This window comes from Hyperolius riggenbachi, chromosome 6 (assembly GCF_040937935.1).
Source record: "Hyperolius riggenbachi isolate aHypRig1 chromosome 6, aHypRig1.pri, whole genome shotgun sequence".
Classification (NCBI taxonomy): Eukaryota; Metazoa; Chordata; class Amphibia; order Anura; family Hyperoliidae; genus Hyperolius; species Hyperolius riggenbachi.
Genome location: NC_090651.1, coordinates 219,356,763 through 219,382,515, shown reverse-complemented (window position 1 = coordinate 219,382,515; position 25,753 = coordinate 219,356,763). Strand labels below are relative to the sequence as shown.

Genomic DNA, 25,753 nt, shown 5'->3' with positions numbered 1-25,753 from the left:
GAAAAAAAAAGAGAAACATAAATAAAGTAATTAACAACTGCTGGGGTCAGTGTCAAAGCTGTAAAAGAGGTGAAGAAACTAGCAGAGCTCACTGATGTTTGTGAATGCCTGCATTAAAACTCAGCGGAACTTAGTTCTTTCTGCTTTGTAATGTAAATCTCTGGTATTTCTCACATCATCTGTATGTCCATCATACAGAGGAATGGATTATCAGGTGACAGTTATGATTGATCCTGATTGTTATAACACACCAGGAAATGTGAGAGAGAGAAGCAGGGATTGGGGAACTCTGGAATTCAGCTATTAGTGCAGAGCAGGGCGCTGGCTGGCTGCGCTGTGGGAACAGACGAGATCATTTACTTTGACATATGACCTCTTCTCTCTCCAAGTCATGCCGCCCTTCTTATCTTATCTGATTTTATCGCCCTAGGCCATGGCCTTTCTGGCCTTCCCAGAAATCCGGCCCTGGCCATAGGGCTTGCAGCCAATATATCATATTAATTAAGCTGGGGACACAAACTAGCAAAACCTCCTGAGCGGCGTAACACTCAAGAGGTTAAACGTGTTTGCAATTGTGATTGCAGTTTGCAGTAAAAAAAAAAATTCACATTTACATAGCACTTTTCTCCTGTCGGACTTAAGGTATTTGTGAGTCAGCTGCTAGGATACATTCAGTAGGCAGTAGCAGTGTTAATGAATCTTGCCCAGCTAATCCTTACTGAATAGGATCCTGGCTTACTGAATAGGAAGAGCTGACCAGTACACTATTCAGCTATTAGAGTAACATAAACTAAACTCCTGAGCCTGGAGGTATGTAAAGCCATCCCTCATATTGAAATACCAGTTGGGAGGTTTGGAAGCTCAAACGAGAGGGACTTCCTCTTGATACTCCTAAAGCATACCTGAATTGTCATGCGGTATGATGAGATAAACATGGGTACATGTAATACCTATCCCACTTAGAGCTTGCCTTTATTTGCTTTTGTAACGATCGGTGTAACACAGAGAGGATCTGATTACCGGTGAACTGCAGTCTCACCAGGAATACAGAATATACCCGATTATTGGTGATCTGCAGTATCACCGATAATCAGATATATCTACTAACCTCTGGACACCAGGGAGAACAAGTGAGTGTTTAGATGCAACAGTAAACTTTGAGTACTTCTCCAGAAGTATGTTCCTTCCTATGGCCTAGACTCTCCAGGAGGGAGGAGCTAGGCTGAGGGTAGGAAGGTCAGAGCGTGAGTGACACCCGAGAGGGAGGGTGTCACTAACAGATCTGGGAACTGCCTCTAACAGTAAGGCCAGTTCTCGAGGTCGGCTAGCCAGGTCGTTTACACACAGACAGATAAGGCACAGAATCAGGATGCAAATACATAGTCCAGGAACGAGCAGAGTTTGGCAACAGGATATCAGAAATAGCACAGTACAGAATCAGGATGCAAATACAGAGTCCAGGAACGAGCAGAGTTTGGCAACAGGATATCAGAAATAGCAAGGTACAAGATCAGAGTTCAGAGGAATAGTCAGGCAGGCAGAAGGGCATAACAAATAATACAATGAAATGTTCCTAATGCTAAGGTGTGAACGCCTTGATGTCAACACCTTTGGAAACTATGCTAGAACACAGATACAAACAAGGTCTGAGTGCTACCACGTTGTGATCGCAACGGCAGACAACCAGAGAATGCCCAGCACCCAGTATATATAGTAAGGTGCTCTCCAGCGCCTCCCTTAAGTGCTGGACCAATGGCAAGTGGTGAAAATGTCAGCTGACCAGCCTGGTCAGCTGACCCTTTTCTGGCTGTCATATAAGCTCTGCCTCTCAGCGCGCGCGCGTCCTTCTGAATCTGTATGGACTAGCAGTCCCAGCCACACCAGACATGTCTTGCAATGCAACCCTTGATTGAAGCGCGTGGACCGCCGCCCCGCTCTCTAAGCGAGCAGCGGTTTCCCCGCGTCCGGCCGCACTGTCAGCTGCTCTGCCATGCGTGCAATCTGCCGCCTCTAACGCGGACTCCACCGCTCTGCCCATGCGGCATGCGGCGGTTTCTCCGCGTTGTGCCGCCATGTTAGACGCGGAAACAGCCGCCTCACTCTGAGCCCTTGCGGCGGCTTTTCCGCGTTTCCTCACAGCTTTCTCTTATTTTGTTTCAATCATTTTTATTGGGTTTTGTAAAATGAGAAGCATACAGAAAATGCATAAACAGAGTACAACTTCGAAAACAATGAAAATTGTCATAGACAGGAGTAGACAATATTGAAGGAGTATCAAAAGAATGATATTTTCAAGAGACAGTGGTAGCACAGAACAGATATTCATTGGTACAAGTGGTAAAACAATTAACCAAGAATACTACATAATGTAACCATTGTAGTTCCATAGGAGAAGCAGCTGCTGTAAATATAGTAACTGTATCAATATCTCTTGCCCATTCACTAGACCAGAATTTTGGCTGGGCAAGAGCCTAGTTTTCTCTTATTTTACACTGCAAAAGTTAAAGTGCACCTGAGAAGGGGTGGGAAATATACATACTTGGGGCTTTCTCCAGCCCCCTACAGGCAATCCCTTCTTTACTGTCCTCCTCTGCCTCCTGGATCTTCTAGTACAGGGCTTTTCAACCTTTCCACTAATTGTACCAATTGTATTGCTTGAAAACTTTCAAGTACCACCAGTGTGCCTGCACAGTAGATTGGATGCGATCGGGCTTGGCTGTTTCTGCTGGAGCCTGAATGGAGAGCAGCTACTGTGCATGCGCACACCGATGAGGAGAACTATGGGCAGGGGCGTAACAATAGACCCTGCAAGGGATGCCTCCGCAGGGGGGCTCAGAAGCCACAGGGGGCCCTGTGGGGGAAAAAGTTTGAGAGACCGACAACTAAGGGCATGGAGAGAAAACGTATTCTACTCTCGTACCATTGTTATGTTGACTGCATGTGTCTACCACACAGATAAGGAATCATACACACTTTGGAATTTGTACACTGTCCCTGCTCCCTAGGGTTCGTAAAAAAAACATCTGTCTCACACTGCAGCAGAGTTCTGATGACTTCATGTACAACTTTACAAACAAAACAGTCACAGTTGAAAAAAAGTTGTAGACCTTCCATCAGAAGAGATTCCTAGATTCTTATCACACACAAGCTAGTTCCCGGCCGACAGGCATGGGAACGCGAGTGATTGTTCGCGTTCCCAGCCTGTATATCGCCCCCTATGCTGCTATTGCGGCCTCCTGGCCGATTGGCTGCTGGGGGCTGAGGGAAGCCCCAGGTGAGTAAATCTCATTTTTTTCAGTTGACTTAAGGTTCGCTTTAAGAGCTTGTTGTCTCATACGGAGTCCAACATCTTGTAAAAACAGTATCAATCAGTGACATTCTGAATGTTTTGCCAAAGTTACAGTGAATACTATATCTTATGTTCAGCATTGCTCCACATAGCATGTGCTCTCATGTAGTAAAATAATATGGCTGTGTGTGTATGCATGTACTGGGAGCAGAGCTGCAGCGAGGGACTTGTCGGCTGCAAGGGGCTGGAGGAAGCCCCGGGTAAGTAGATCTGGGGGTAGCATAGATTGCCTGACATTTCCTTTAAGTCTAAGTGTTTTTATCTGCATGGGGAAAACACATTGGACCTCAGTTTTCCTGTGCAGAAAGCGAGTGGGGGGCCCCTTCCAAAGTTTCGCAGGGGGGGCCCAGTGATGTCTAGTTACGGCCCTGACTATGGGGCTCCCAGCACTGGATCCCATCTACTGAGGAGGGAGGGGGAAACCTCTTTAGGATACAAAAGGCTTCCCCTTCCCTGAGGTAAGTACCCCCAGGGTGACTTTTTTCTTACAAGGTACACTTTAAGAAAAAAAGGCATTTGGGAGGGGAAAAGTAGGAGGCATTGGTGGGGAAAAAAACTACAATTAGATTGCTAGCCTACATATTGTCAGTATTGGCAATCTAGAGGTAGATTGCCAATATAGGTAGCCATACAAGCTCCCCCCCCCCCACGCGCTTAATTATAGGTAGCCTAGTCCCACCATCAGAGAGCTGAGAGCTAGGCAGTGACTCGCCACAAAGTTCGGCTCCCCCCTTGCTCACTCCTTGCTGTGCTGCCCTGCTGAATAGTTCACACCTCAGATCATTGGTAAGCCAGCCACAGTGAAGAGACAGCCAGGCAAGCGGTGCATGGTGACGGCGAGTATACTTCAAATGAGCAGTGATGTCACTTTCTGTATCTGCGCCATCACTGTACACCGTTGGCCTGGCTGTCTCCTCCACACTAATCTGAGGTCTGAAGTATGCCGCAGAGAAGCACAGCAAGGAGCGAGGGAGGGTGAGAAAAACTTTGTGGAGGCTGGACAGGACCAGGACAAGTGGCAGGTGGACAAAAAAGTGGCAGGCAAATTTGGTGTGTACCACCTAGCCAACAGCAAAGTACCACCGGTGGCAAACGTACCACAGGTGCAAAGCCCTGGTCTAGAGAGATTAGCCTGTCTAATTAGGCCTTATCAACAAGTAAACAGCAAGTGTAAATTAGGGCTGTCAGGTGTGCCACTCTATTCCATAATTTGGGCCCATAGGTAAACACAGGAGGTTAACCCTTTTGTGTTCCTAGGAAACCATAAAGTAAACACTGCAGGGTTTTTGTAAGATTTCTGTAAGTTGTAACAAAGAAATGTTTTTCTTTAAAGTTATGATGCTGTTGCTTATCTCCTTAGAGCAGAGAGGAAGCTCTCAGTTTCGGTCCGCTTCAAAAGCTGACACAACCAACAGGTTTTGGACTAGTCCATCTCCTCACGATGGAGTCTCAGGGTTTCCCTTTGTTTTCAAAAGCATTTGCTGAACGGCCATTGTTAAAGTGAACCTTAAGAGTAAAAAATAAATTGAGTTTTACTCACCTGGGGCTTACCTCAGCCCCCTGCAGCTGATCGGTGCCCACGACGAATCACTCTGATGCTCCGGGTCCCGCTGGCGGCCACTTCAGGTTTCGCCGTCAGGACCCGTCAGGCTGGGGAACGCGGCTGATACTACGCATGGGGAGCTATTTTGGCACCGATCAGCTGCAGGGGCTGAGGTAAGCCCCAGGTGAGTAAAACTCAATTTATATTTTACTCTTAAGGTTCACTTTAAGTCTGACTGCCAAAATAGTGTGCGAGTAGGGATGCTGGCTGGTCCTATTTTGGCAGTTAGACTTAGCAACTGCCATTTAGGAAATTATTTAAAAAAACAAAGAAAACCCTTTGTATCCCCAATGAGGAACTCCACTAGTCCAAAACATGTTGGTTCTGAAAGATTGTAACTGCTTACTTTTTCACTATAGTGGTCCTTTAAAATGGTCATTTGATAACAACCGTGAAGGTCAGGATGTACTGCTGCATTGCTGAGCTTATTTCAGTAATGTGTCTCAGACTCTCCTGTGCTGTACTGTGTTCTGACAATAAACTGCTGCATGCATCTCTGTGCCAACACACTGCTTTCTCATTTCAATTAATACTGCCATGCAGAGCAAAACACGTGCCATACATTTTTGTAAAGAGAAGTAAATGGTTGGCACTCCAAAAAATTGGTACAGACAGATCTGTAATTAATTCTGTAATTAAGATAATCCAAAATTCCAAAGCAACAAAGTACCTCTTTATCAAGAAAAAAACAGTGCAAGTTAATCTGAAAAACAACTCTGCCACAATAAATCACCGTAATGCACAATAAATAAATACATTTGAAGTAGCCCAAGAAAAAGAGGGTCACCATCGTGGAGGAACACCAGTACCAAGCACTAAGGTAAGAGAATGTGTGGACAAGTTTCAAAGGTGGCTTAAGGTGCATACACACATCAGACTATAGTCTTTGGAAAATGAAAGATCACAGACCAATCTTACCCCCTTCCATGTAGTATGAGAGTCATACTCTACACAGTCTATTCTATGGAGCTGAACTCCACATCAGAAAAAAAATCTTTGCAAGATGCTGCACACAAACATGCTGCACACACTCAAAAGATCTGTAGCTGCAAAAGATCTGTTCCTGCTAAAAATCCATTCCTGCAAATTGCAATGATAGTCTATGAGATCTGCAGATCATCATACACACATGATTTAACTGACATTCATCTGCAGATCAGATCCACCAGGATGGATTTTCAGATCTGCGGATGATTGCTTGATCTGCAGATGAATGTCAGTTAAATCATGTGTGTATGATGATCTGCAGATCTCATAGACTATCATTGCAATTTGCAGGAATGGATTTTTGGCAGGAACAGATCTTTTGCAGATACTGATCTTTTGTGTCTGTACAGCATCTGTGTGTGCAGCATCTTGCAAAGATTTTTTTCTGATGTGGAGTTCAGCTCCATAGAAAAGACTGTGTAGAGTATGGCTCTCATACTACATGAAGGGTGGTAAGATTGGTCTGTGATCTTTCATTTTCCAAAGACTATAGTCTGATGTGTGTATGAGCCTTAAAAGTGCTAGCCAGGAAGGAGAACCACTATGAAAGTTGAAGACAATAAATGGGTCATTAGACTGGGAGCAAGATAGCAGGCACGGAGCTAGGAGGGTCGGGGTAGGACAAGTGCCCCGGGGCGCCTGGTCCCCAAGGGCGCCCTCCGCCTGGCTGAGCTGCAGGGTTTTTTTTTTTTTGGTTTTTTTTTAGCGGCGCCGGTGGGTGAGGGGAGCAGCGCAGAGAAGAGGGAGAGCTGTGCGGACGGTGGGGAAGGGGGGCCATCTCCCCCCTCCTTCCCTCACCTTAGGTGCTCTCCATCCCTCGCTGTCCCCTCCAATGTCCGGGTGGCTGGCAGCGGCGGGCGGAACTCACCTCCGTCTCGCTCCAGCGCCGGCCGGAAGTTCGGGTGCGCAGCCGCTGCTCTGGTCTGGACCAGACCAGAGTAGTGGCAGATCCATCCGGCGCTGCGACGAGACGGAGGTAAGTTCCGCCCGCCGCTGCCAGCCACCCGGACATTGGAGGGGAGAGCGAAGAAGGGAGAACAGCTCTTCCTCTTCTCTGCGCTGCTCCCCTCCTGCTGGGGAGGGGGACACCTGACCTGGCTACCTACTCTGGGCACATATACCCCTCCCTACATACAGTGGTGTGAAAAACTATTTGCCCCCTTCCTGATTTCTTATTCTTTTGCATGTTTGTCACACTTAAATGTTTCTGCTAATCACAAACCGTTAACTATTAGTCAAAGATAACATAATTGAACACAAAATGCAGTTTTAAATGATGGTTTTTATTATTTAGTGAGAAAAATAACTCAAAACCTACATGGCCCTGTGTGAAAAAGAAATTGCCCCCTGAACCTAATAACTGGTTGGGCCACCCTTAGCAGCAATAACTGCAATCAAGCGTTTGCGATAACTTGCAACGAGTCTTTTACAGCGCTCTGGAGGAATTTTGGCCCACTCATCTTTGCAGAATTGTTGTAATTCAGCTTTATTTGAGGGTTTTCTAGCATGAACCGCCTTTTTAAGGTCATGCCACAACATCTCAATAGGATTCAGGTCAGGACTTTGACTAGGCCACTCCAAAGTCTTCATTTTGTTTTTCTTCAGCCATTCAGAAGTGGATTTGCTGGTGTGTTTTGGGTCATTGTCCTGCTGCAGCACACAAGATCGCTTCAGCTTGAGTTGACAAACAGATGGCCGGACATTCTCCTTCAGGATTTTTTGGTAGACAGTAGAATTCATGGTTCCATCTATCACAGCAAGCCTTCCAGGTCCTGAAGCAGCAAAACAACCCCAGACCATCACACTACCACCACCATATTTTACTGTTGGTATGATGTTCTTTTGCTGAAATGCTGTGTTACTTCTACGCCAGATGTAACGGGACACGCACCTTCCAAAAAGTTCAACTTTTGTCTCATCGGTCCACAAGGTATTTTCCCAAAAGTCTTGGCAATCATTAAGATGTTTTTTTTTAGCAAAACTGAGACGAGCCTTAATGTTCTTTTTGCTTAAAAGTGGTTTGCGCCTTGGATATCTTCCATGCAGGCCGTTTTTGCCCAGTCTCTTTCTTATGGTGGAGTGGTGAACACTGACCTTAATTGAGGCAAGTGAGGCCTGCAGTTCTTTAGATGTTGTCCTGGGGTCTTTTGTGGCCTCTCGGATGAGTTTTCTCTGCGCTCTTGGGGTAATTTTGGTCGGCCGGCCACTCCTGGGAAGGTTCATCACTGTTCCATGTGTTTGCCATTTGTGAATAATGGCTCTCACTGTGGTTTGCTGGAGTCCCAAAGCTTTAGAAATGGCTTTATAACCTTTACCAGACTGATAGATCTCAATTACAGTACTTTTGTTCTCATTTGTTCCTGAATTTCTTTGGATCTTGGCATGATGTCTAGCTTTTGAGGTGCTTTTGGTCTACTTCTCTGTGTCAGATAGCTCCTATTTAAGTGATTTCTTGATTGAAACAGGTGTGGCAGTGATCAGGCCTGGGGGTGACTACAGAAATTGAACTCAGGTGTGATAAACCACAATTAAGTTATTTTTTAACAAGGGGGGCAATTACTTTTTCACACAGGGCCATGTAGATTTGGAGTTTTTTTCCTCACTAAATAATAAAAACCATCATTTAAAACTGTATTTTGTGTTCGATTATATTATCTTTGACTAATAGTTAACGGTTTTTGATGAGCAGAAACATTTAAGTGTGACAAACATGCAAAAGAATAAGAAAACAGGAAGGGGGCAAATAGTTTTTCACACCACTGTATATTGGGCACATATACCCCTAACTACATATACTGGGTACATATACCCCTGCCTACATATATTGGGCACATATACCCCTAACTACATATACTGGGTACATATACCCCTAACTACATATACTGGGCATATACCCCTGGCTACCTACTCTGGGCACATATACCCCTGGCTACCTACTCTGGGCACATATACCCCTGGCTACCTACTCTGGGCACATATACCCCTGGCTACCTACTCTGGGCACATATACCCCTGGCTACATATATTGGGCACATATACCCCTAACTACATATACTGGGCATATACCCCTGGCTACCTACTCTGGGCACATATACCCCTGGCTACCTACTCTGGGCACATATACCCCTGGCTACCTACTCTGGGCACATATACCCCTGCCTACATATATTGGGCACCTATACCCCTAACTGCATATACTGGGCATATACCCCTGGCTACCTACTCTGGGCACATATACCCCTGGCTACCTACTCTGGGCACATATACCCCTGCCTACATATATTGGGCACATATACCCCTAACTGCATATACTGGGCATATACCCCTGGCTACCTACTCTGGGCACATATACCCCTGGCTACCTACTCTGGGCACATATACCCCTGGCTACCTACTCTGGGCACATATACCCCTGCCTACATATACTGGGCATATACCTCTGGCTACCTACTCTGGGCACATATACCCCTGGCTACCTACTCTGGGCACATATACCCCTGGCTGCCTACTCTGGGCACATATACCCCTGCCTACATATAATGGGCACATATACTCCTAACTACATATAGTGGGCAAATACCCCTGGCTACCTACTCTGGGCACATATACCCCTGGCTACCTACTCTGGGCACATATACCCCTGCCTACATATATTGGGCACATATACCCCTAACTACATATACTGGGCATATACCCCTGGCTACCTACTCTGGGCACATATACCCCTGGCTACCTACTCTGGGCACATATACCCCTGCCTACATATACTGGGCACATATACTCCTAACTACATATACTGGGCATATACCCCTGGCTACCTACTCTGGGCACATATACCCCTGGCTACCTACTCTGGGCACATATACCCCTGCCTACATATATTGGGCACCTATACCCCTAACTGCATATACTGGGCATATACCCCTGGCTACCTACTCTGGGCACATATACCCCTGGCTACCTACTCTGGGCACATATACCCCTGCCTACATATACTGGGCACATATACCCCTAACTACATATACTGGGTACATATACCCCTGGCTACATATACTGGGCATATATACCCCTGGCTACATATACTGGGCATATATACCCCTGGATACATATACTGGGCACATATTCCTCTGGCTACATATACTGGGGACACATATCCCTGCCTACATATATTGGGCACATATACCCCTGGCTACCTGTTCTGTGGACATCTCTACCCCTGGCTACCTGTTCTGGGCACATCTATACTGCTGGCCACCTATTCTGGGGACACCTATAGACCTGGGGCTACCTATTATTGGGGAAGCACTGCTGTCAGAATGAGTGTATTTTGGGGAACTGCTGCCAGGTGAGAGGTGTCTACTATATTAAGGGGGCATTCTGCCTATTTATGTGAAATGCTGTCTATTTATGTGCCTCATGACTGCTGAATTTGTCTTGTTGGGGGCCTCATGGCTACTGAATTTGTCTTGTTGGGGGCTTCATGATTTGTTGGGGGCCTCAAGATCGCTGAATTTGTCTTGTTAGGGGCCTCATGATTGCTGAATTTGTCTTGTTGGGGACCTCAGGATTGCTAAATTTGTCTTGTTGGGGGCCTCATGATTGCTGAGTTGGTCATGTTGGGGGCCTCATGTTTGCTCATGATTGCGGAATTTGTCTTGATGGGGGGGGGCTCATGATTGCTGAATTTGTCTTGGAACATGCTGGAAGGTACATACTGAGGGAGGGTGGGTGAGCGTGAGCCTGCTAACCTCCATGTACATTTGAAGGGGCGTGACCAAATGTGGAGCACCCATAACCACGCCCACATTTGGTCACGACCCTTCACCTTAGGGGGCGCATTAATAGTCTTTGTCCCCGGGCGCTGAAAACCCTAGCTACGCCTCTGCAAGATAGGAAGATAAAAAGCCAACATAGGCTTTTTCCTCCACTCCCTCTCTACAGTTATCCATATAATAATTCCTTTTTTTGTATAGCGCTTTCCTCCTATTGGACTCAAAGCGCTTGCGAGGCAGCCACTAGAGCGCCCTCACTAGGGCCCCTCAGTAGGCAGTAGCAGTGTTAGAGTGCCTTGCCCAAAGAACTCCTTACGGAATAGGTGCTGGCTTACTGAACGGGAAGAGCCAAGATTTGAACCCAGGTCTCCTACGTCAGAGGCAGAGCCCTTAACCATTGCACTATCCAGCCAGCATATCTGAGACCTGTCACTGTTAGAGATAGCCAGTTTTAAATTGTGCAAATCGTGATGCAAATCTAGCCCCTAAAACACAAAATGAGGTGGCAAATCAACATTCAACATTGAGGATCTCAAGGCTTGTGTTTGCGAAATAAATAAAATACGAAAGGAAGAAGGAAACAATTGGAAAAGGATAGTCGAAAAATGGAAGTTGAAAAATGACAGTTGGAAAATAATGGCAGTCGAAAAACAGTTGAAATTTGGCTGTTGGAAAATGACAGTTGAGAAATGACAGTTGAAAAACAACAGTTAAAATTTGGCAGTTGGAAAATGACAGGTGGAAAATGGCAGTTAGAAAATAACAGTTGGAAAATGGCAGTTAAAATTTGACAGTTGGAAAATGGCAGTTAAAAAACAACAGTTGAAAAATGACAGTTGGAAAATGGCAGTAAAAATTGGACAGTTGGAAAATGGCAGTTGAAAAATGACAGTTGGAAATGGCAGTTAAAATTTGACAGTTGAAAAATGACAGTTAGAAAATGACAGTTGGAATATGGCAGTTGGAAAATTTGACAGTTTAAAAATGACAGTTTAAAAATGACAGTTGAAAAATGGCAGTTGGAAAATGACAGTTGAAAAATGACAGTTGAAAAATGACAGTTGAAAAATGACAGTTGGAAAATGGCAGTTGGAAAATGACAGTTAGAAAATGACAGTTAGAAAATGGCAGTTAGAAAATGGCAGTTGGAAAATGGCAGTTAAAAAATGACAGTTGGAAAATGACAGTTCAACTGCCATTTTCCAACTGTCATTTTTCAACTGCCATTTTCCAACTGTCATTTTTCAACTGCCATTTTCCAACTGTCAAATTTTAACTGCCATTTTCCAACTGTCATTTTCCAACTGTCAAATTTTAACTGCCATTTTCCAACTGTCATTTTCAACTGCCATTTTCCAACTGTCATTTTTCAACTGCCATTTTCCAACTGTCATTTTCCAACTGCCATTTTATAACTGCCATTTTTTTTACTGTCAAATTTCAACTGTCATTTTCCAACTGTCATTTTCCAACTGCCATTTTTCAACTGTCAAATTTTAACTGTCTTATTTAAACTGTCATTTTCCAACTGTCAAATTTCAACTGTTTAAAGGACCACTACAGTGAAAAAAGTGAGCAGTTGTAGGAGAAATTAAGTGGGAGGCATATTGAGGTTGCCATCTTTATTTCCTTTTAAGCAATGCCAGTTACCTGGCTATCATGCTGATCCTCTGCCTCTAATACTTTTAGCCACAGCTCCTGAACAAGCACATGCAGATCAGGTGTTTCTGACATTATTGTCAGATCTGACAAGGTTAGCTGCATGCTTGTTTCTGGTGTGATTCAGACACTTCTGCAGAGACATAGATCAGCAGGGCTGCCAGTCAACTCATATAGTTTAAAAGGAAATTAATGTAGCAGCCACCGTATTCTTCCTAAAAGGAGTTATTTTGCATCCTAAGAATCAAACAAGCTGACACTTACCTGGGGCTTCTATCGGCCCCCTGCAGCGGTAATGTCCCGCGCCGTCCTCCTTCGATGCTCCGTTCCCCGCCGCCGGTCCTGGTGTAATCACACAAGTTATTACACTGCGGCTGTGCAGTAAGTTCCCGATGACTCGAGCAGGAGCTAACATTATTCGTCTGTTTAGACGAATATTAAACCGAGACCAGCGGCGGGAAACGGAGCATCGTAGGAGGACGGCACGGGACATCACAGCTGCAGGGGGCCGATAGAAGCCCCAGATAAGTGTCAGCTTGTTAGATTGATTTTTAGAATCCCACAGAACCTCTTTAAAGAAGACCTAAACTCAAGCACTGCAGTCAAGGAAAACAAATACTACTGCGCATGCGCACACACCGACAAGGAGAACTTTGGGGCTCCCAGAGCTGGATCCCTTCTACTGTGGAGGAAGGGGGAAAGCTCTTTAGGATAAAAAGGCCTCCCCTTCCCTAAGGTAAGTACCCCCCGGGGCACTTTTTTCTCACAGGTAAACTTTAAAGAGACTCCGTAACAAAAATTGCATCCTGTTTTTTATCATCCTACAAGTTCAAAAAGCTATTGTAATGTGTTCTGGCTTACTGCAGCACTTTATACTATCACTGTCTCTGTAATAAATCAATGTATCTTTCCCCTGTCAGACTTGTCGGCCTGTGTCTGGAAGGCTGCCAAGTTCTTTAGTGTTGTGGTTCTGCTATGAACTCCCCCTTCCAGGCCCCTCTATGCACACTGCCTGTGTGTTATTTAGGATTAGAGCAGCTTCTCTCTTCTCTCTTATCTTTTACAAGCTGGATAAATCGTCCTTTGAGCTGGCTGGGCTTTCACATACTGAAGAATTACAGACAAGGGCAAAGCTGTTTGCAGGAAGAAACAAGCAGCCTGAAACAAGCAGCCTGAAACTTCAGTGCATGAGAACAGGGGGAGAAAAACACACAAATGATCTCTTGAGATTCAAAAGGAAGGCTGTATACAGCCTGCTTGTGTATGGATGTATTTTCTATGTGTGGACATACTTTACATCAACCTACTTCCTGTTTTGGTGGCCATTTTGTTTGTTTATAAACAAACTTTTTAAAACTGTTTTTAACCACTTTTAATGCGGCGAGGAGCGGCAAAATTGTGTCAGAGGGTATTAGGAGATGTCCCCTAACGCTCTGGTATGTTTACTTTTGTGCGATTTTTAACAATACAGATTCTCTTTAAGAAAAGAAGAGGGCGTATGGGAGAGGAAAAGTAGGAAGCATTGGTGGGGAAAACGGCTACAATTAGATTGCAAGCCTACATATTGTCAGTATTGGCAATCTGTAGGTAGATTGCCAATACAGGTAGCCTTGCAAGTTCCTCTCTTTCCCCTCCCCCGCATACATATGAATTGCCCGCCAGGAGATTTGGGCGCAGGATACATATGATACATATGGTATACGGCTATTGCTGGAAGCCGAATTGCAGTGTTTTAAAAGCAACTTCAGCACTGTCTTCTGAAGGCGCCAAAGTTACTGACTGTGCGCCGCTATAGCCGTAATTCCTATTTCGGCCTATGATGGCGCCGGCTGCGCCCAAATCTCCTGCACTGTTATTACAATGCTCGCCCCCCTGCATAATTATAGGTAGCCTAGTCCCACCATCAGAGAGCTGAGAGCTAGGCAGTGAAGTGACAGTCAGGCAAACAGTGCACGGTGACGGCGCGTATACTTCCAATACATTAAGTGAGCAGTGATGTCCCTTTCTGTATCTGCGCCATTACTGTGCACTATTTGCCTGGCTGTCTCTTCCCCACTGATCTGAAGTCTGAAGTATGCTGCAGAGCAGCACAGCAAGGAGCGAGAGAGGAGGAGCCAAATTTTGTGGAGGCAAGACAGGATCAGGACAAGTGGCATGCGGGCAATAAAATGGCAGGCAAACCTGGTGTGTACCACCTGGCCAACAGCAAAGTACCACTGGTGGTACGCGTACCACAGGTTGAAAAGCCTTGTTCTAGTATTCTCCTCAGGCAGCACACCTCACTTGCTTTGGTAGTGCACGGTCTAATCTGCATGGCTGCCACAGACTTGTAGAATCCAAAAGTACAAGTGACGAGCACAGGATGGTTCAAACTGTAGATTTATTCACTTTCACAGTGTGAACAACATCAGCCCAGAAATAAAGCCACAGAGTTCAGGATGTAACTACAGTTCTTAAAGGTATTTATAGCTCTTGTTGCATGCAGTATATCAGGGATGCCCAATAGGTCGATCGCGATCTACCGGTAGATCTCAACTGCCTTCTCGGTAGATCGTGGCCTCATGGCCGCGTCTCATTAAATGTTGTGGCCGGCAGCTGTAGAACGCGGCTGCTTAGCCGTGTCTTATCACGTTTTGCTGCCGGCCGCTGGCCAATACGGATGCAGGGGAGGAGAGAGGCGGCGAGGAGAGAGGGAGAAGAGAGGTGGCGCAGCCGCGACGTCATGGTTTGGGGCGAGCAGGGAACGTTACAAGCACGCACGTCGCACGCTGCCCGCCAGGGCGCTCCTGGACCCTGAACCGCCGGATTGAGGTAGTTATCTACTACCTCCTATACTGCAGGCACATGTACCTAGCTAACCTATACTGCAGGCACATATACCTAGCTAACCTATACTGCAGGCGCATATACCTGGCTAACCTATACTGCAGGCACATATACCTAGCTAACCTATACTGCAGGCGCATATACCTGGCTAACCTATACTGAAGGCACATATATCAGAATCAGAATCAGAATCATTTATTTCGCCAAGTACAACGGTGACTTGTACCCGGAATTATTTTTGGCACAATCAGGGTCGGTGATGGTACAGTGAACATACGTTATGCATTACACAAGTTAAGAAAACAATACAGTAGACACACATTAAGCATTCCTCAGAGCATATCTTACATAGAACACATTGCACATAGAACACATTGACGAAAGAAAGACAAGAAAAACCAGAGGGGTCTGTCCAAGAGCTATGTCGAGTGGAGCTGCCAGCCACAATCTGAGCGGCGCTCTCTGCCCTGCAGCCCTCCAGACCCCCCACATATAGTAAGATATAGACATAGAGACCCTTCGTCCCCATGGTTGTTAAACAGTCCCCATGGTCCTTAACAGTCCCGCACGCACAGCTCCCGAAGCAGAATTGCAAAAATTAGCCCCTGGCCTGCGCCCCCCCCCCCCCCAGCAGATGATCCTAAGGGGGCTGATGATGATGATGAGTGTCCGCTGCTATGCTTCCCTTCAGCTCCCCTGACCCGGCAGATGTGTCCCGGTAGTTGTGTCCCGGCAGGATGACAGCGGCAGCCTGGGCCTCCTGTCTGGGGCTCCCAGACCCGTTACCTGTGTTGAAGGGCAGCGGCGGCTCCCGCGGTAGGCTCAGCAGCGGCTGCCTGGTCCTCCATGGCTGCCCAGCGGAGCGGCTCCCACTGGGGAGTGGAGTACGGAGGGGAGGCAATCAGAAACAAGCAGCCCCTCGTGATCGCTGGCGCCTGGCCTGCCAGTGTCGCTGGCAGTGGCGGTGGCTCGCTGGAAGGAGAAGCAGGAGCGGCGTGCACAGGGGTCCGCGGCCAGCCACGTGGGTGGCGGCCCGATCTCTGACCGAGTGGCTTCCCGTGAGCTGCTTCAGGTGTCCGGCACCCGGCCTGCCTATGTCCCAGTCATGGTAGCTGGGCGTCCTGGGTTGCTGGCAGCGGCGGCTGCTGCTGGAGAGCGGAGCAGTAGATGGGCATGCATGGGGATCTGCGGCCAGCCACACGGGTGGTGGCCCTATCCTAAAACGAGTGGCTGCTCGTGACTGCTGGCGCCTGGCATGCATTTGTCCCCTGGTGGAGAGGGATCCATCCCTTGTGGAGAGGAATCCATCTCGCCCAGAAAGACGAGTGGATAGCGGGGGAGAAGGGCAGTAGAAGAAAAAGAGCCGGAGCTCTGTGTGCCGTGGCGTCTTGCTACAGCGCCATCTTGCTGGTCCGTCAGTAATATACCTAGCTAACCTATACTGCACATATGCCTGGCTAACCTATACTGAAGGCACATATTCCTGGCTAACCTATACTGAAAGCACAAATACCTGGCTAACCTACACTGCAGGCACATATACCTGGCTAACCTATACTGCAGGCACATATACCTAGCTAACCTATACTGCACATATGCCTGGCTAACCTATACTGAAGGCACATATTCCTGGCTAACCTATACTGAAAGCACAAATACCTGGCTAACCTACACTGCAGGCACATATACCTGGCTAACCTATACTGAAGGCACATATACCTAGCTAACCTATACGGGGGGGGGGGGGGGGGAGCGCTAAGCTTAGCGTTGGTACATCTCCTGGCCTCTGCAAATTTTAAAGTAGCTTGCGAGCTAAAAAAGTGTGGGTACCCCTGCAGCAGATGGAAGACATACTGCTTGGATGAAGCCTTGTCCACACTGCAGCCAGGTCTGCTCACAACGGACTGTCGCCATTTCTAGCTGTATACAGTGGGTTGCAAAAGTATTCGGCCCCCTTGAAGTTTTCCACATTTTGTCATATTACTGCCACAAACATGAATCAATTTCATTGGAATTCCACATGAAAGACCAACACAAAGTGGTGTACACATGAGAAGTGGAACGAAAATCATACATGATTCCAAACATTTTTTTACAAATAAATAACTGCAAAGTGGTGTGTGCATAATTATTCGGCCCCCTTTGATCTGAGTGCAGTCAGTTGCCTATAGACATTGCCTGATGAGTGCAAATGACTAAATAGAGTGCACCTGTGTGTAATCTAATGTCAGTACAAATACAGCTGCTCTGTGAGGGCCTCAGAGGTTGTCAAAGAGAATATTGGGAGCAACAACACAGTGAAGTCCAAAGAACACACAAGACAGGTCGGGGATCAAGTTATTGAGACATTTAAAGCAGGCTTAGGCTACAAAAAGATTTCCAAAGCCTTGAACATCCCACGGAGCACTGTTCAAGCGATCATTCAGAAATGGAAGGAGTATGGCACAACTGTACACCTACCAAGCCAAGGCCATCCACCAAAACTCACAGGCCGAACAAGGAGAGCGCTGATCAGAAATGCAGTCGAGAGGCCCATGGTGACTCTGGACGAGCTGCAGAGATCTACTGCTCAGGTGGGAGACTCTGTCCATAGGACAACTATTAGTCATGCACTGTACAAAGTTGGCCTTTATGGAAGAGTGGCAAGAAGAAAGGCATTGTTAACAGAAAGCATAAGAAGTCCCGTTTGCAGTTTGCCACAAGCCATGTGGGGGACACAGCAACCATGTGGAAGAAGGTGCTCTGGTCAGATGAGACCAAAATGGAACTTTTTGGCCAAAATGCAAAACGCTATGTGTGGCAGAAAACTAACACTGCACATCACTCTGAACACACCGTCAAATATGGTGGTGGCAGCATCATGCTCGGGGGGTGCATCTCTTCAGCAGGGACAGGGAAGCTGGTCAGAGTTGATGGGAAGATGGATGGAGCCAAATACAGGGCAAACTTGGAAGAAAACCTCTTGGAGACTGCAAAAGACTTGAGACTGGGGCGGAGGTTCACCTTCCAGCAGGACAATGACTCTAAACATAAAGCCAGGGCAACAATGGAACGGTTTAAAAAAAAACATATCTATGTGTTAGAATGGCCCAGTCAAAGTCCAGATCTAAATCCAATCGAGAATCTGTGGCAAGATCTGAAAACTGCTGTTCACAAACGCTGTCCATCTAATCTGACTGAGCTGGAGCTGTTTTGCAAAGAAGAATGGGCAAGGATTTCAGTCTCTAGATGTGCAAAGCTGGTAGAGACATACCCTAAAAGACTGGCAGCTGTAATTGCAGCAAAAGGTGGTTCTACAGGGGGCCGAATAATTGCGCACACCCCACTTTGCAGTTATTTATTTGTAAAAAATGGTTGGAATGATGTATGATTTTCGATCCACTTCTCACATGTACACCACTTTGTATTGGTCTTTCACGTGGAATTCCAATAAAATTGATGCATGTTTGTGGAAGTAATGTGACAAAATGTGGAAAACTTCAAGGGGGCCGAATACTTTTGCAACCCACTGTAGATAGGGTTTGTCAAGTGATACCATAACATGCTTTCATTTCACAAAGAGCGGTTATACCGTTCGAAACGGCGACAGTCCGTTGTGAGCAGACAATCCTGGATCTTTTGAAATTGGCCTTGGAAATCCTCCAGTCCGCGCAGGCACAGTCCGGCCATGCGCACTCCCCCGTTTCGCTCCCGTGGCCGGGGTAGATGATAGGGACACGCAAGCGCTCGGGTCGCACATGTGCAGTATGCCGCGGACCGGAGGACTTCCTGGGGCCAATTTCAGAAGATCCTGGAGGCAGAAGAGGACGGTGAGGGAGCGATCGGCCTGGAGGGGGCTGGAGGAGGCTGGAGGAAGCCCCAGGTATGTATATCCTCCCCCCCCCATCTCAGGTTCACTTTAATAGACTGCAGTTAGGCAAATATTTTCAGTTCAGGTTTGCTTTAGTACTCTTCTTCGAAGCAGAAAGTTTTGGTGAATGGCGCCCAATGCCGAAACTAGGCACCTCTATTTCAGCAATGCTATAGTACACAGTGCATAAGGGCCATTTGGGGTTCTGGCAATAGCCAGACCCAATTACATCATCCTCCGAATTGTGACAACTCGGAGGGGGAATTTTATTTAACGCTGCCGGGGATTTAATCCCCACCAGGGTGAGCTGTCATTCAGCTCACCCTGTGTCCTGCTCACTGGCGGCTTACTAATACGTAGGCCTTTTCCTTGCTTTATCACTGAAACAAAAATAGTGTTTCTATGAAATTTGCACTGTCCGATCGTAACCTGATCTGATTATTTATATTGTATAAGATTTCTTTGGTGTAAGGCTGGATTCACACTGTGTACATTGCTTAGAGTATGCATAATAATCTGTATAAACTACAATACTCTACACTTAAAACATACACGTTAATTCAAAGCCTGCATGCAGGCTAACGCAATCCATTACAATTCCGAGATGTGAACAGGCCTATAGAATTGTACTGTATGGGCAGCGATTTCACATGCAGAATTATTAGGCAATGCAACAGATATGGGGCTTGATTCACAAAGCCGTGCTAACGCATAGCACGACCATGCTATGCGTTTAGCACGCAATGTGACGCGCGTAAAGATTTATGTGCGCGCACTAAGGCGGCAAAGTGCACGCATTACCATGCACATTACCACGCAAACACCTTCATTTACATTCGCACGTAAATCTTTACACGCGTTAACCTTCACAGACGTCAGATTGCGTGCTAAACCCATAGCACGGTCGCACTACGCATTAGCACGGCTTCGTGAATCAAGCCCATAGTGTGAATGCACTCTAACTTTAAAGAGGGTAGAAAGCCACATACTTACCTAAAAGAAAATGGAAACCTCCGGATCCTGTAGAGCAGAGTTCCCCAACCCTGTCCTTAAGGCCCACCAACAGTACATGTTTTGTAGAAAACCACAAACATTCACAGGTAAAGTAATTAGTGTCTCAGCAGAGCTCATTAACTACCTGTGTGGATTTCCACAAAACATGCACTGTTGGTGGGCCTTAAAGAGAACCTGTACTGAGTAAAAATATTTAAAATAAACACATGAGGTAACTTCAAATGAACATTACAGAGTTACCTTGCCATCAGTTCCTCTCAGAAGCTCACCATTTTCTTCTGACAATAATCCCATCCAGTTCTGACAATATTTTGTCAGATCTGAAATATATCAGTTGCTGTCAGTAAAATATCAGTTGCTGTCAGTTATAGCTGAGAGGAAAACGGATGTACCAGGTAATGTTCATGTTTCCCTATAGCTCAAGTGGGCAATGTTACAGTTTAACTGTGTGCTGACCAGAAAGCTGTTATGGGGTAATGGCTATTTTCAAAATGGAGGACGGAAAATTCCCTTGATCATAGTGAACAAATAGGACGCGGGACAAGAGAAAGACACTGAAGAGTAGACTACATGGAAGGTAAGTATGACTTGTGTATGCTTATTTTGACTTTTATTTTCAGTACAGGTTTTCTTTAAGGACAGGGTTGGGGAACACTGCTAGAGGCTTCCCATATGCTCGCCACGAGCCTCCAGAAGAATCGGGCCATGCTTCTTTTCATGCACAAGCACTGGCCGTCTGCACAGTAACACGGAGTCGTGCATGAGCAGCTCGCACTTACTGCGCATGCACAGCCGTACTTGCGCAGGTGTAATATGGCCACGCTTGTTCCTGAAGTGGAGTGCAGTCTCAATTTTCAATCTGGCAAGCCCTTTCTTCGGGCGGTCCACAAACGACAACGGAGGACTGGAGGATAGCTTGGGAAGCCTCTAAAGGACTCAAAGGCTTCCCTCTTCTTAGTTTATGTGTTCCATACATAATGCGGATTGTGCTGTTTGCACACTATGGACATAGCAGCCATGAGTTGTGTTTTCCATTCAGAAAAAGAAAATCTTTAGTAGACAGTGAAGCTAGGTGTATTTGAATATGACTATCTCTGTTCTGCCGTCATGTTTTGACTTTTTTTTAGCCTTTGATCTATGTAAAACTTAAATGCCTGTTCGGGATACCCTTATTTGAATACAATTATCTTCACACTTAAAATTTCCTGTTTCATAATCCTTTGGTTGCTACAACAGATGGAGGCGCTCTCTATACAAATCATGCTATGCTGATCCTGTGGAGGGATGTAGCATGTATTTATACTACTGAGTGACTGACATCTATGGAAAACAAATACGCATCTAAGAATTCTCTATGTACTTTAGCTTCCTTGCTTTGCACCTACCTCTTCAACTGGTGACAGTATGGTGGTAATAAAGGTATTGGATTACCATTTCATTTTTGCTCTCCAATTCTGTATCACTCTTGGCTGCCAAGAAGTCAATGATAAGACAGAATTTAGTACTCCTGGAGATTACATCATAGGAGGATTGTTCATGTACAATAAAGCAACCACTTCAATAGTTACCACGCCACAGATCTCCTACTGCGACAGGTGAGAAACAAACTTACTTATCTTCATGTCTTAACATCAACATGATCTTAATGAGCATTTTAAAAAATGTAACACTATCTACCTCTTAAAAGTAATGCACTTACCAGTGTATGTTTCTACTATTACTTCTCCCGAATATAAGAGTTATGTTCCACAAATGAGCTCTATCTTGCTTGTTATGTCTACACTAGTTGACCTAAGCCTGTTTAAAAACGGGCTCTAGGTCTGTCACCGCTGCCACTGCCGCATGTCAGCGCGCATGCGCAAACGCACGGACACAGGGACAGGGGATGCAGAGACACAGGGGAATTATTACATAGGATTATGCTCAGTAAGGGGGGGGGGGAATTAACTTTTGCTGATGAGTTTTCTTCTAGGATATAAACTCTCACCTTCTCTTTATAATAACTTCAACACTGCACTTAAAGAAGAATTAAAAAAAGTAAGTAAAAAAGTACTATAAAAATTATTTTAAGTATTTTCTTGTTTGCTTGTGGTTTAAAAGGTCCTTATATTGACAAGGTGGGAAAATATCACCTAGAAAGAAACCCTTAATTTAATATCGGCCCGTCTCTTCAAAAATGATCAAACCTTTTTTTACCTAATAGTAAAATTACACCTACTGTACATAAATGACATACACATGCAATTAAAATTAACCCCTTACCTCCCACACGTTCCCATTGTTACCCAAATAAAACTTTTGCATAAAAAATGACAATAAAATAAAATAATACATAAACAGTTACATTAGGGACTGAACTTTTTTTTAATATGTATGTCAAGAGGGTATATTTATCTATTTTTGAAAACATGGGCTTGTAAATAGTGATGGATGCAAAACTGAAAAAATGCACCTTTATTTCCAAATTAAATATTGGCACCATACATTGTACTAGGAAAGTATATTACATTTTGTAATAACCTGGACAAATGGGCAAATAAAATAGGAGGGCTTTAATTACAGTAGCATGTATTATTTACTATAATGGCAGAAAACTGACAAATAATGATTTTTTTCCCCCATTCTTTTCTTATTATTCCCGTTAAAATGCATTTAGCATAAAATAATTCTTAGTAAAACATACCACCCAAAGAAAGCCTAATTGGTGGCAAAATAAAGAAGATACAGATCATTTTGTTGTGAGCGCTGAAAGATGAAAATTGCTGAAGTGCACGAGGGGAAAAACCCCTCAGTGGTAAAGTGGTTAAAGTGCAAATGTAATTGAACATTTGTGAGCAAAAAAAGAAAACAAAAAAGGCCACAGTTTTTAATAAAGGCAAGCTGAATATCTCTGTATTTAGCTTGTAATCCTATTTGGATAGTTTAGTTCTGATAAAAGTTGTGTGAGATTGTTTAAGTATTATGCTGTCATTATCATTGCTTTTTCTGATGTCTGCTACATACTCACTGATCTAATGCTGGGCATACACGGCTTGATTTTGTCGTTCGATTCTCCTGCTTGATCTATTCTCCGCTCGATTCCGCAGGCGATTCTCTTATCTTCCGCTCATTTTTCTTATCTTTTTCCATTGTCCTCAATGTGGAAACGATCGGGCGGGAGATCGGACATGTCGGAAATTATCTATCGAGCCATCTAAATCGCTCAGAATCGAGCCGTGTATTCCCAGTAATAGTCTTCAATTTCCACTTGTTTTGGCAGTACAATGTTTTTGGCAGGGACAAGTAATTTGATAAATCACACCGTCTGATTAGTAAATGTGATCCAAAAATCTTAGTAATTTTAGGGGTCCGTCTGCAACACTTCCCAGTGACATTTGAAATCATCCCTGGGGGTTGATTCACAAATAGTGCTAACTGATAGCACGACCGTGCTATACAGTTAACACGCAAAGTGCCGCACATTTGCACACGTGCAGCACACGAATTGCCGCACTTTTATGCGCAAATATCTACGTTATCGGGCGGAAACATTAGTTATCGCGCGGGCGTAAGACTTTGCGCACGCAGCACTTCGCGTGTTAACTGCATAGCACGGTCGTGCTATCACTTAGCACTCTTTTGTGAATCAACCCCTTGGTTTCCATCCAGTTAGAATTAGACAGATTTATCATATCCATCAAATTTTCCCTATTCCTGGACTTAAACCACATGGTTTATTAAAGAGAATCTGTATTGTTAAAATCGCACAAAAGTAAACATACCAGTGCGTTAGGGGACATCTCCTATTACCCTCTGTCACAATTTCGACGCTCCTCGCCGCATTAAAAGTGGTTAAAAACAGTTTTAAAAAGTTTGTTTATAATCAAACAAAATGGCCACCAAAACAGGAAGTAGGTTGATGTACAGTATGTCCACACATAGAAAATACATTCATACACAAGCAGGTTGTATACATCCTTCCTTTTGAATCTCAAGAGATCATGTGTGTGTTTCTTTCCCCCTGCAGCTATCTTCCACTGAAGTGTCAGGCTGTTTCTTCCTGCAGAGTGCAGACAGCTGTGCCTGTATGTAATTCCTCAGTATGTGAAAGCCCAGCCAGCTCAGAGGAGGATTTATCCAGCTTGTAAAAGATAAGAGAGAAGAGAGAAGCTTCCCTAATCTAAATAATACACAGGCAGTGTGCAGAGAGGGGCCTGGAGGGGGGAGATGCATCACAGAACCACAACACTGAGGAACTTGGCAGCCTTCCAGACACAGGCTGACAAGTCTGACAAGAGAGAGATAAGTTGATTTATTACAGAGATGGTGATAGTAGAACGTGCTGCAGTAAGCCAGAACACATTAGAATAGCTTTTGGAACTTGTAGGATGATAAAAAACAGGATGCAATTTTTGTTACGGAGTCTCTTTAACTCCTTCCTCTCTGCGTTGCTTGCGCTCATCAAACCTCTTTTAGGTGTAACTGCCAATAACATGTGTTAATGATTAATTATTTAGTAGACTTATTAAGGCTGGCAATACACACATCGACTTTGATTGAATCAAATATATTGCCCCCCAACGTGCTCAGTGTATTCGTTTTCAATCAATTTCAGACAGTTTATCTTGTACAATGGTTATTGGGAAAGATGGAAAATCTCTGTTGAGCAAACAAGTTGAGAGATTAATGGCTGAATGGATTTCTACTGAAGCCTTACTATTTAGAAGCTTTAAGTTAAAGTTTAAAGAGGCACTGTCCTGAAAATCTTAAAACTTACAACACATACAAATAAGAAGTAGATTTCTCCCAGAGTAAAATGAGCCATAAATTACTTTTCTCCTATGTTGCTGTCACTTACAATAAGAAGTAGAAATCTGTCATTACCGACAGATTTTGGACTAGCCCATCTTCTCATAGGGGGTTCTCAGGGTTGTCTTTATTTTTAAAAGCACTTACTGAATGACAGTTGCTCCGTCCAACTGCCAAAATAGAGTACAGCGAGCAGGGAGGCTGGCCAGCATCTTTGTATAAATCTTTTTCAGGGAATGTCTTTATAAAGAATACAGGCCATGCTGAGAATCCCCTATGGAGAGATGGACTAGCCCAAAACCTGTTGGTAATGTCATATTTCTACTACCTACTGTGAGTGACAGCAACATAGGAGAGAAGTACTTTATGGCTCATTTTAATCTGGGAGAAATGTACTTCTTATTTGTATATGTGTTTTAAATGTTAAGATTTTTGCGACAGTTCCTCTTTAAGTCTTTAAGTTAGAGAATGCATACAAGAATCTGACTATAAGGTGACCAGGTGGTGTGTGTAAGAACTAGCGCAACCGCCGCCGCCGCGCTGGGCAGCATGGCGGCGGTCTCAGCTTCCCAGCCGGCTCACTCCGTCACTCGTGCGGAGCAGCCGGCACACTCTGCAGGGGACACCGCTGCCGCGACTAGCGACACGGCGGCGGGCCTTGCATGGCGGCAGGCGGAATGCTCTCCGCAAGCGGACGCGGACCCTGGCCTCTCCACTTCTCAGAGGCAAAGGGCCGCACGCGCGCGCGAGGAGGCAGGACTTTTACCTCCTACGTAGGAGGCTCAGCTGACTCACTAGTCAGCTGACCTCAGGAGGTGTCCTGATTGGTTGGGGCTCTGGGGCGGCGCTGAGTAGCTCTCTAGCTACATATACAGCTTGCCTGTCAGTAGCAAGTTGTCTGCTGT

General features: G+C 45.2%; 1 protein-coding gene across 1 annotated transcript in view; it reads left to right on the top strand.

The window, feature by feature from the left end:
• TAS1R1 (taste 1 receptor member 1) overlaps positions 1–25,753 on the top strand; it is a 127,783-nt gene that overhangs the window by 54,045 nt on the left and 47,985 nt on the right. The gene's annotated exons all lie outside the window — the stretch shown is intronic.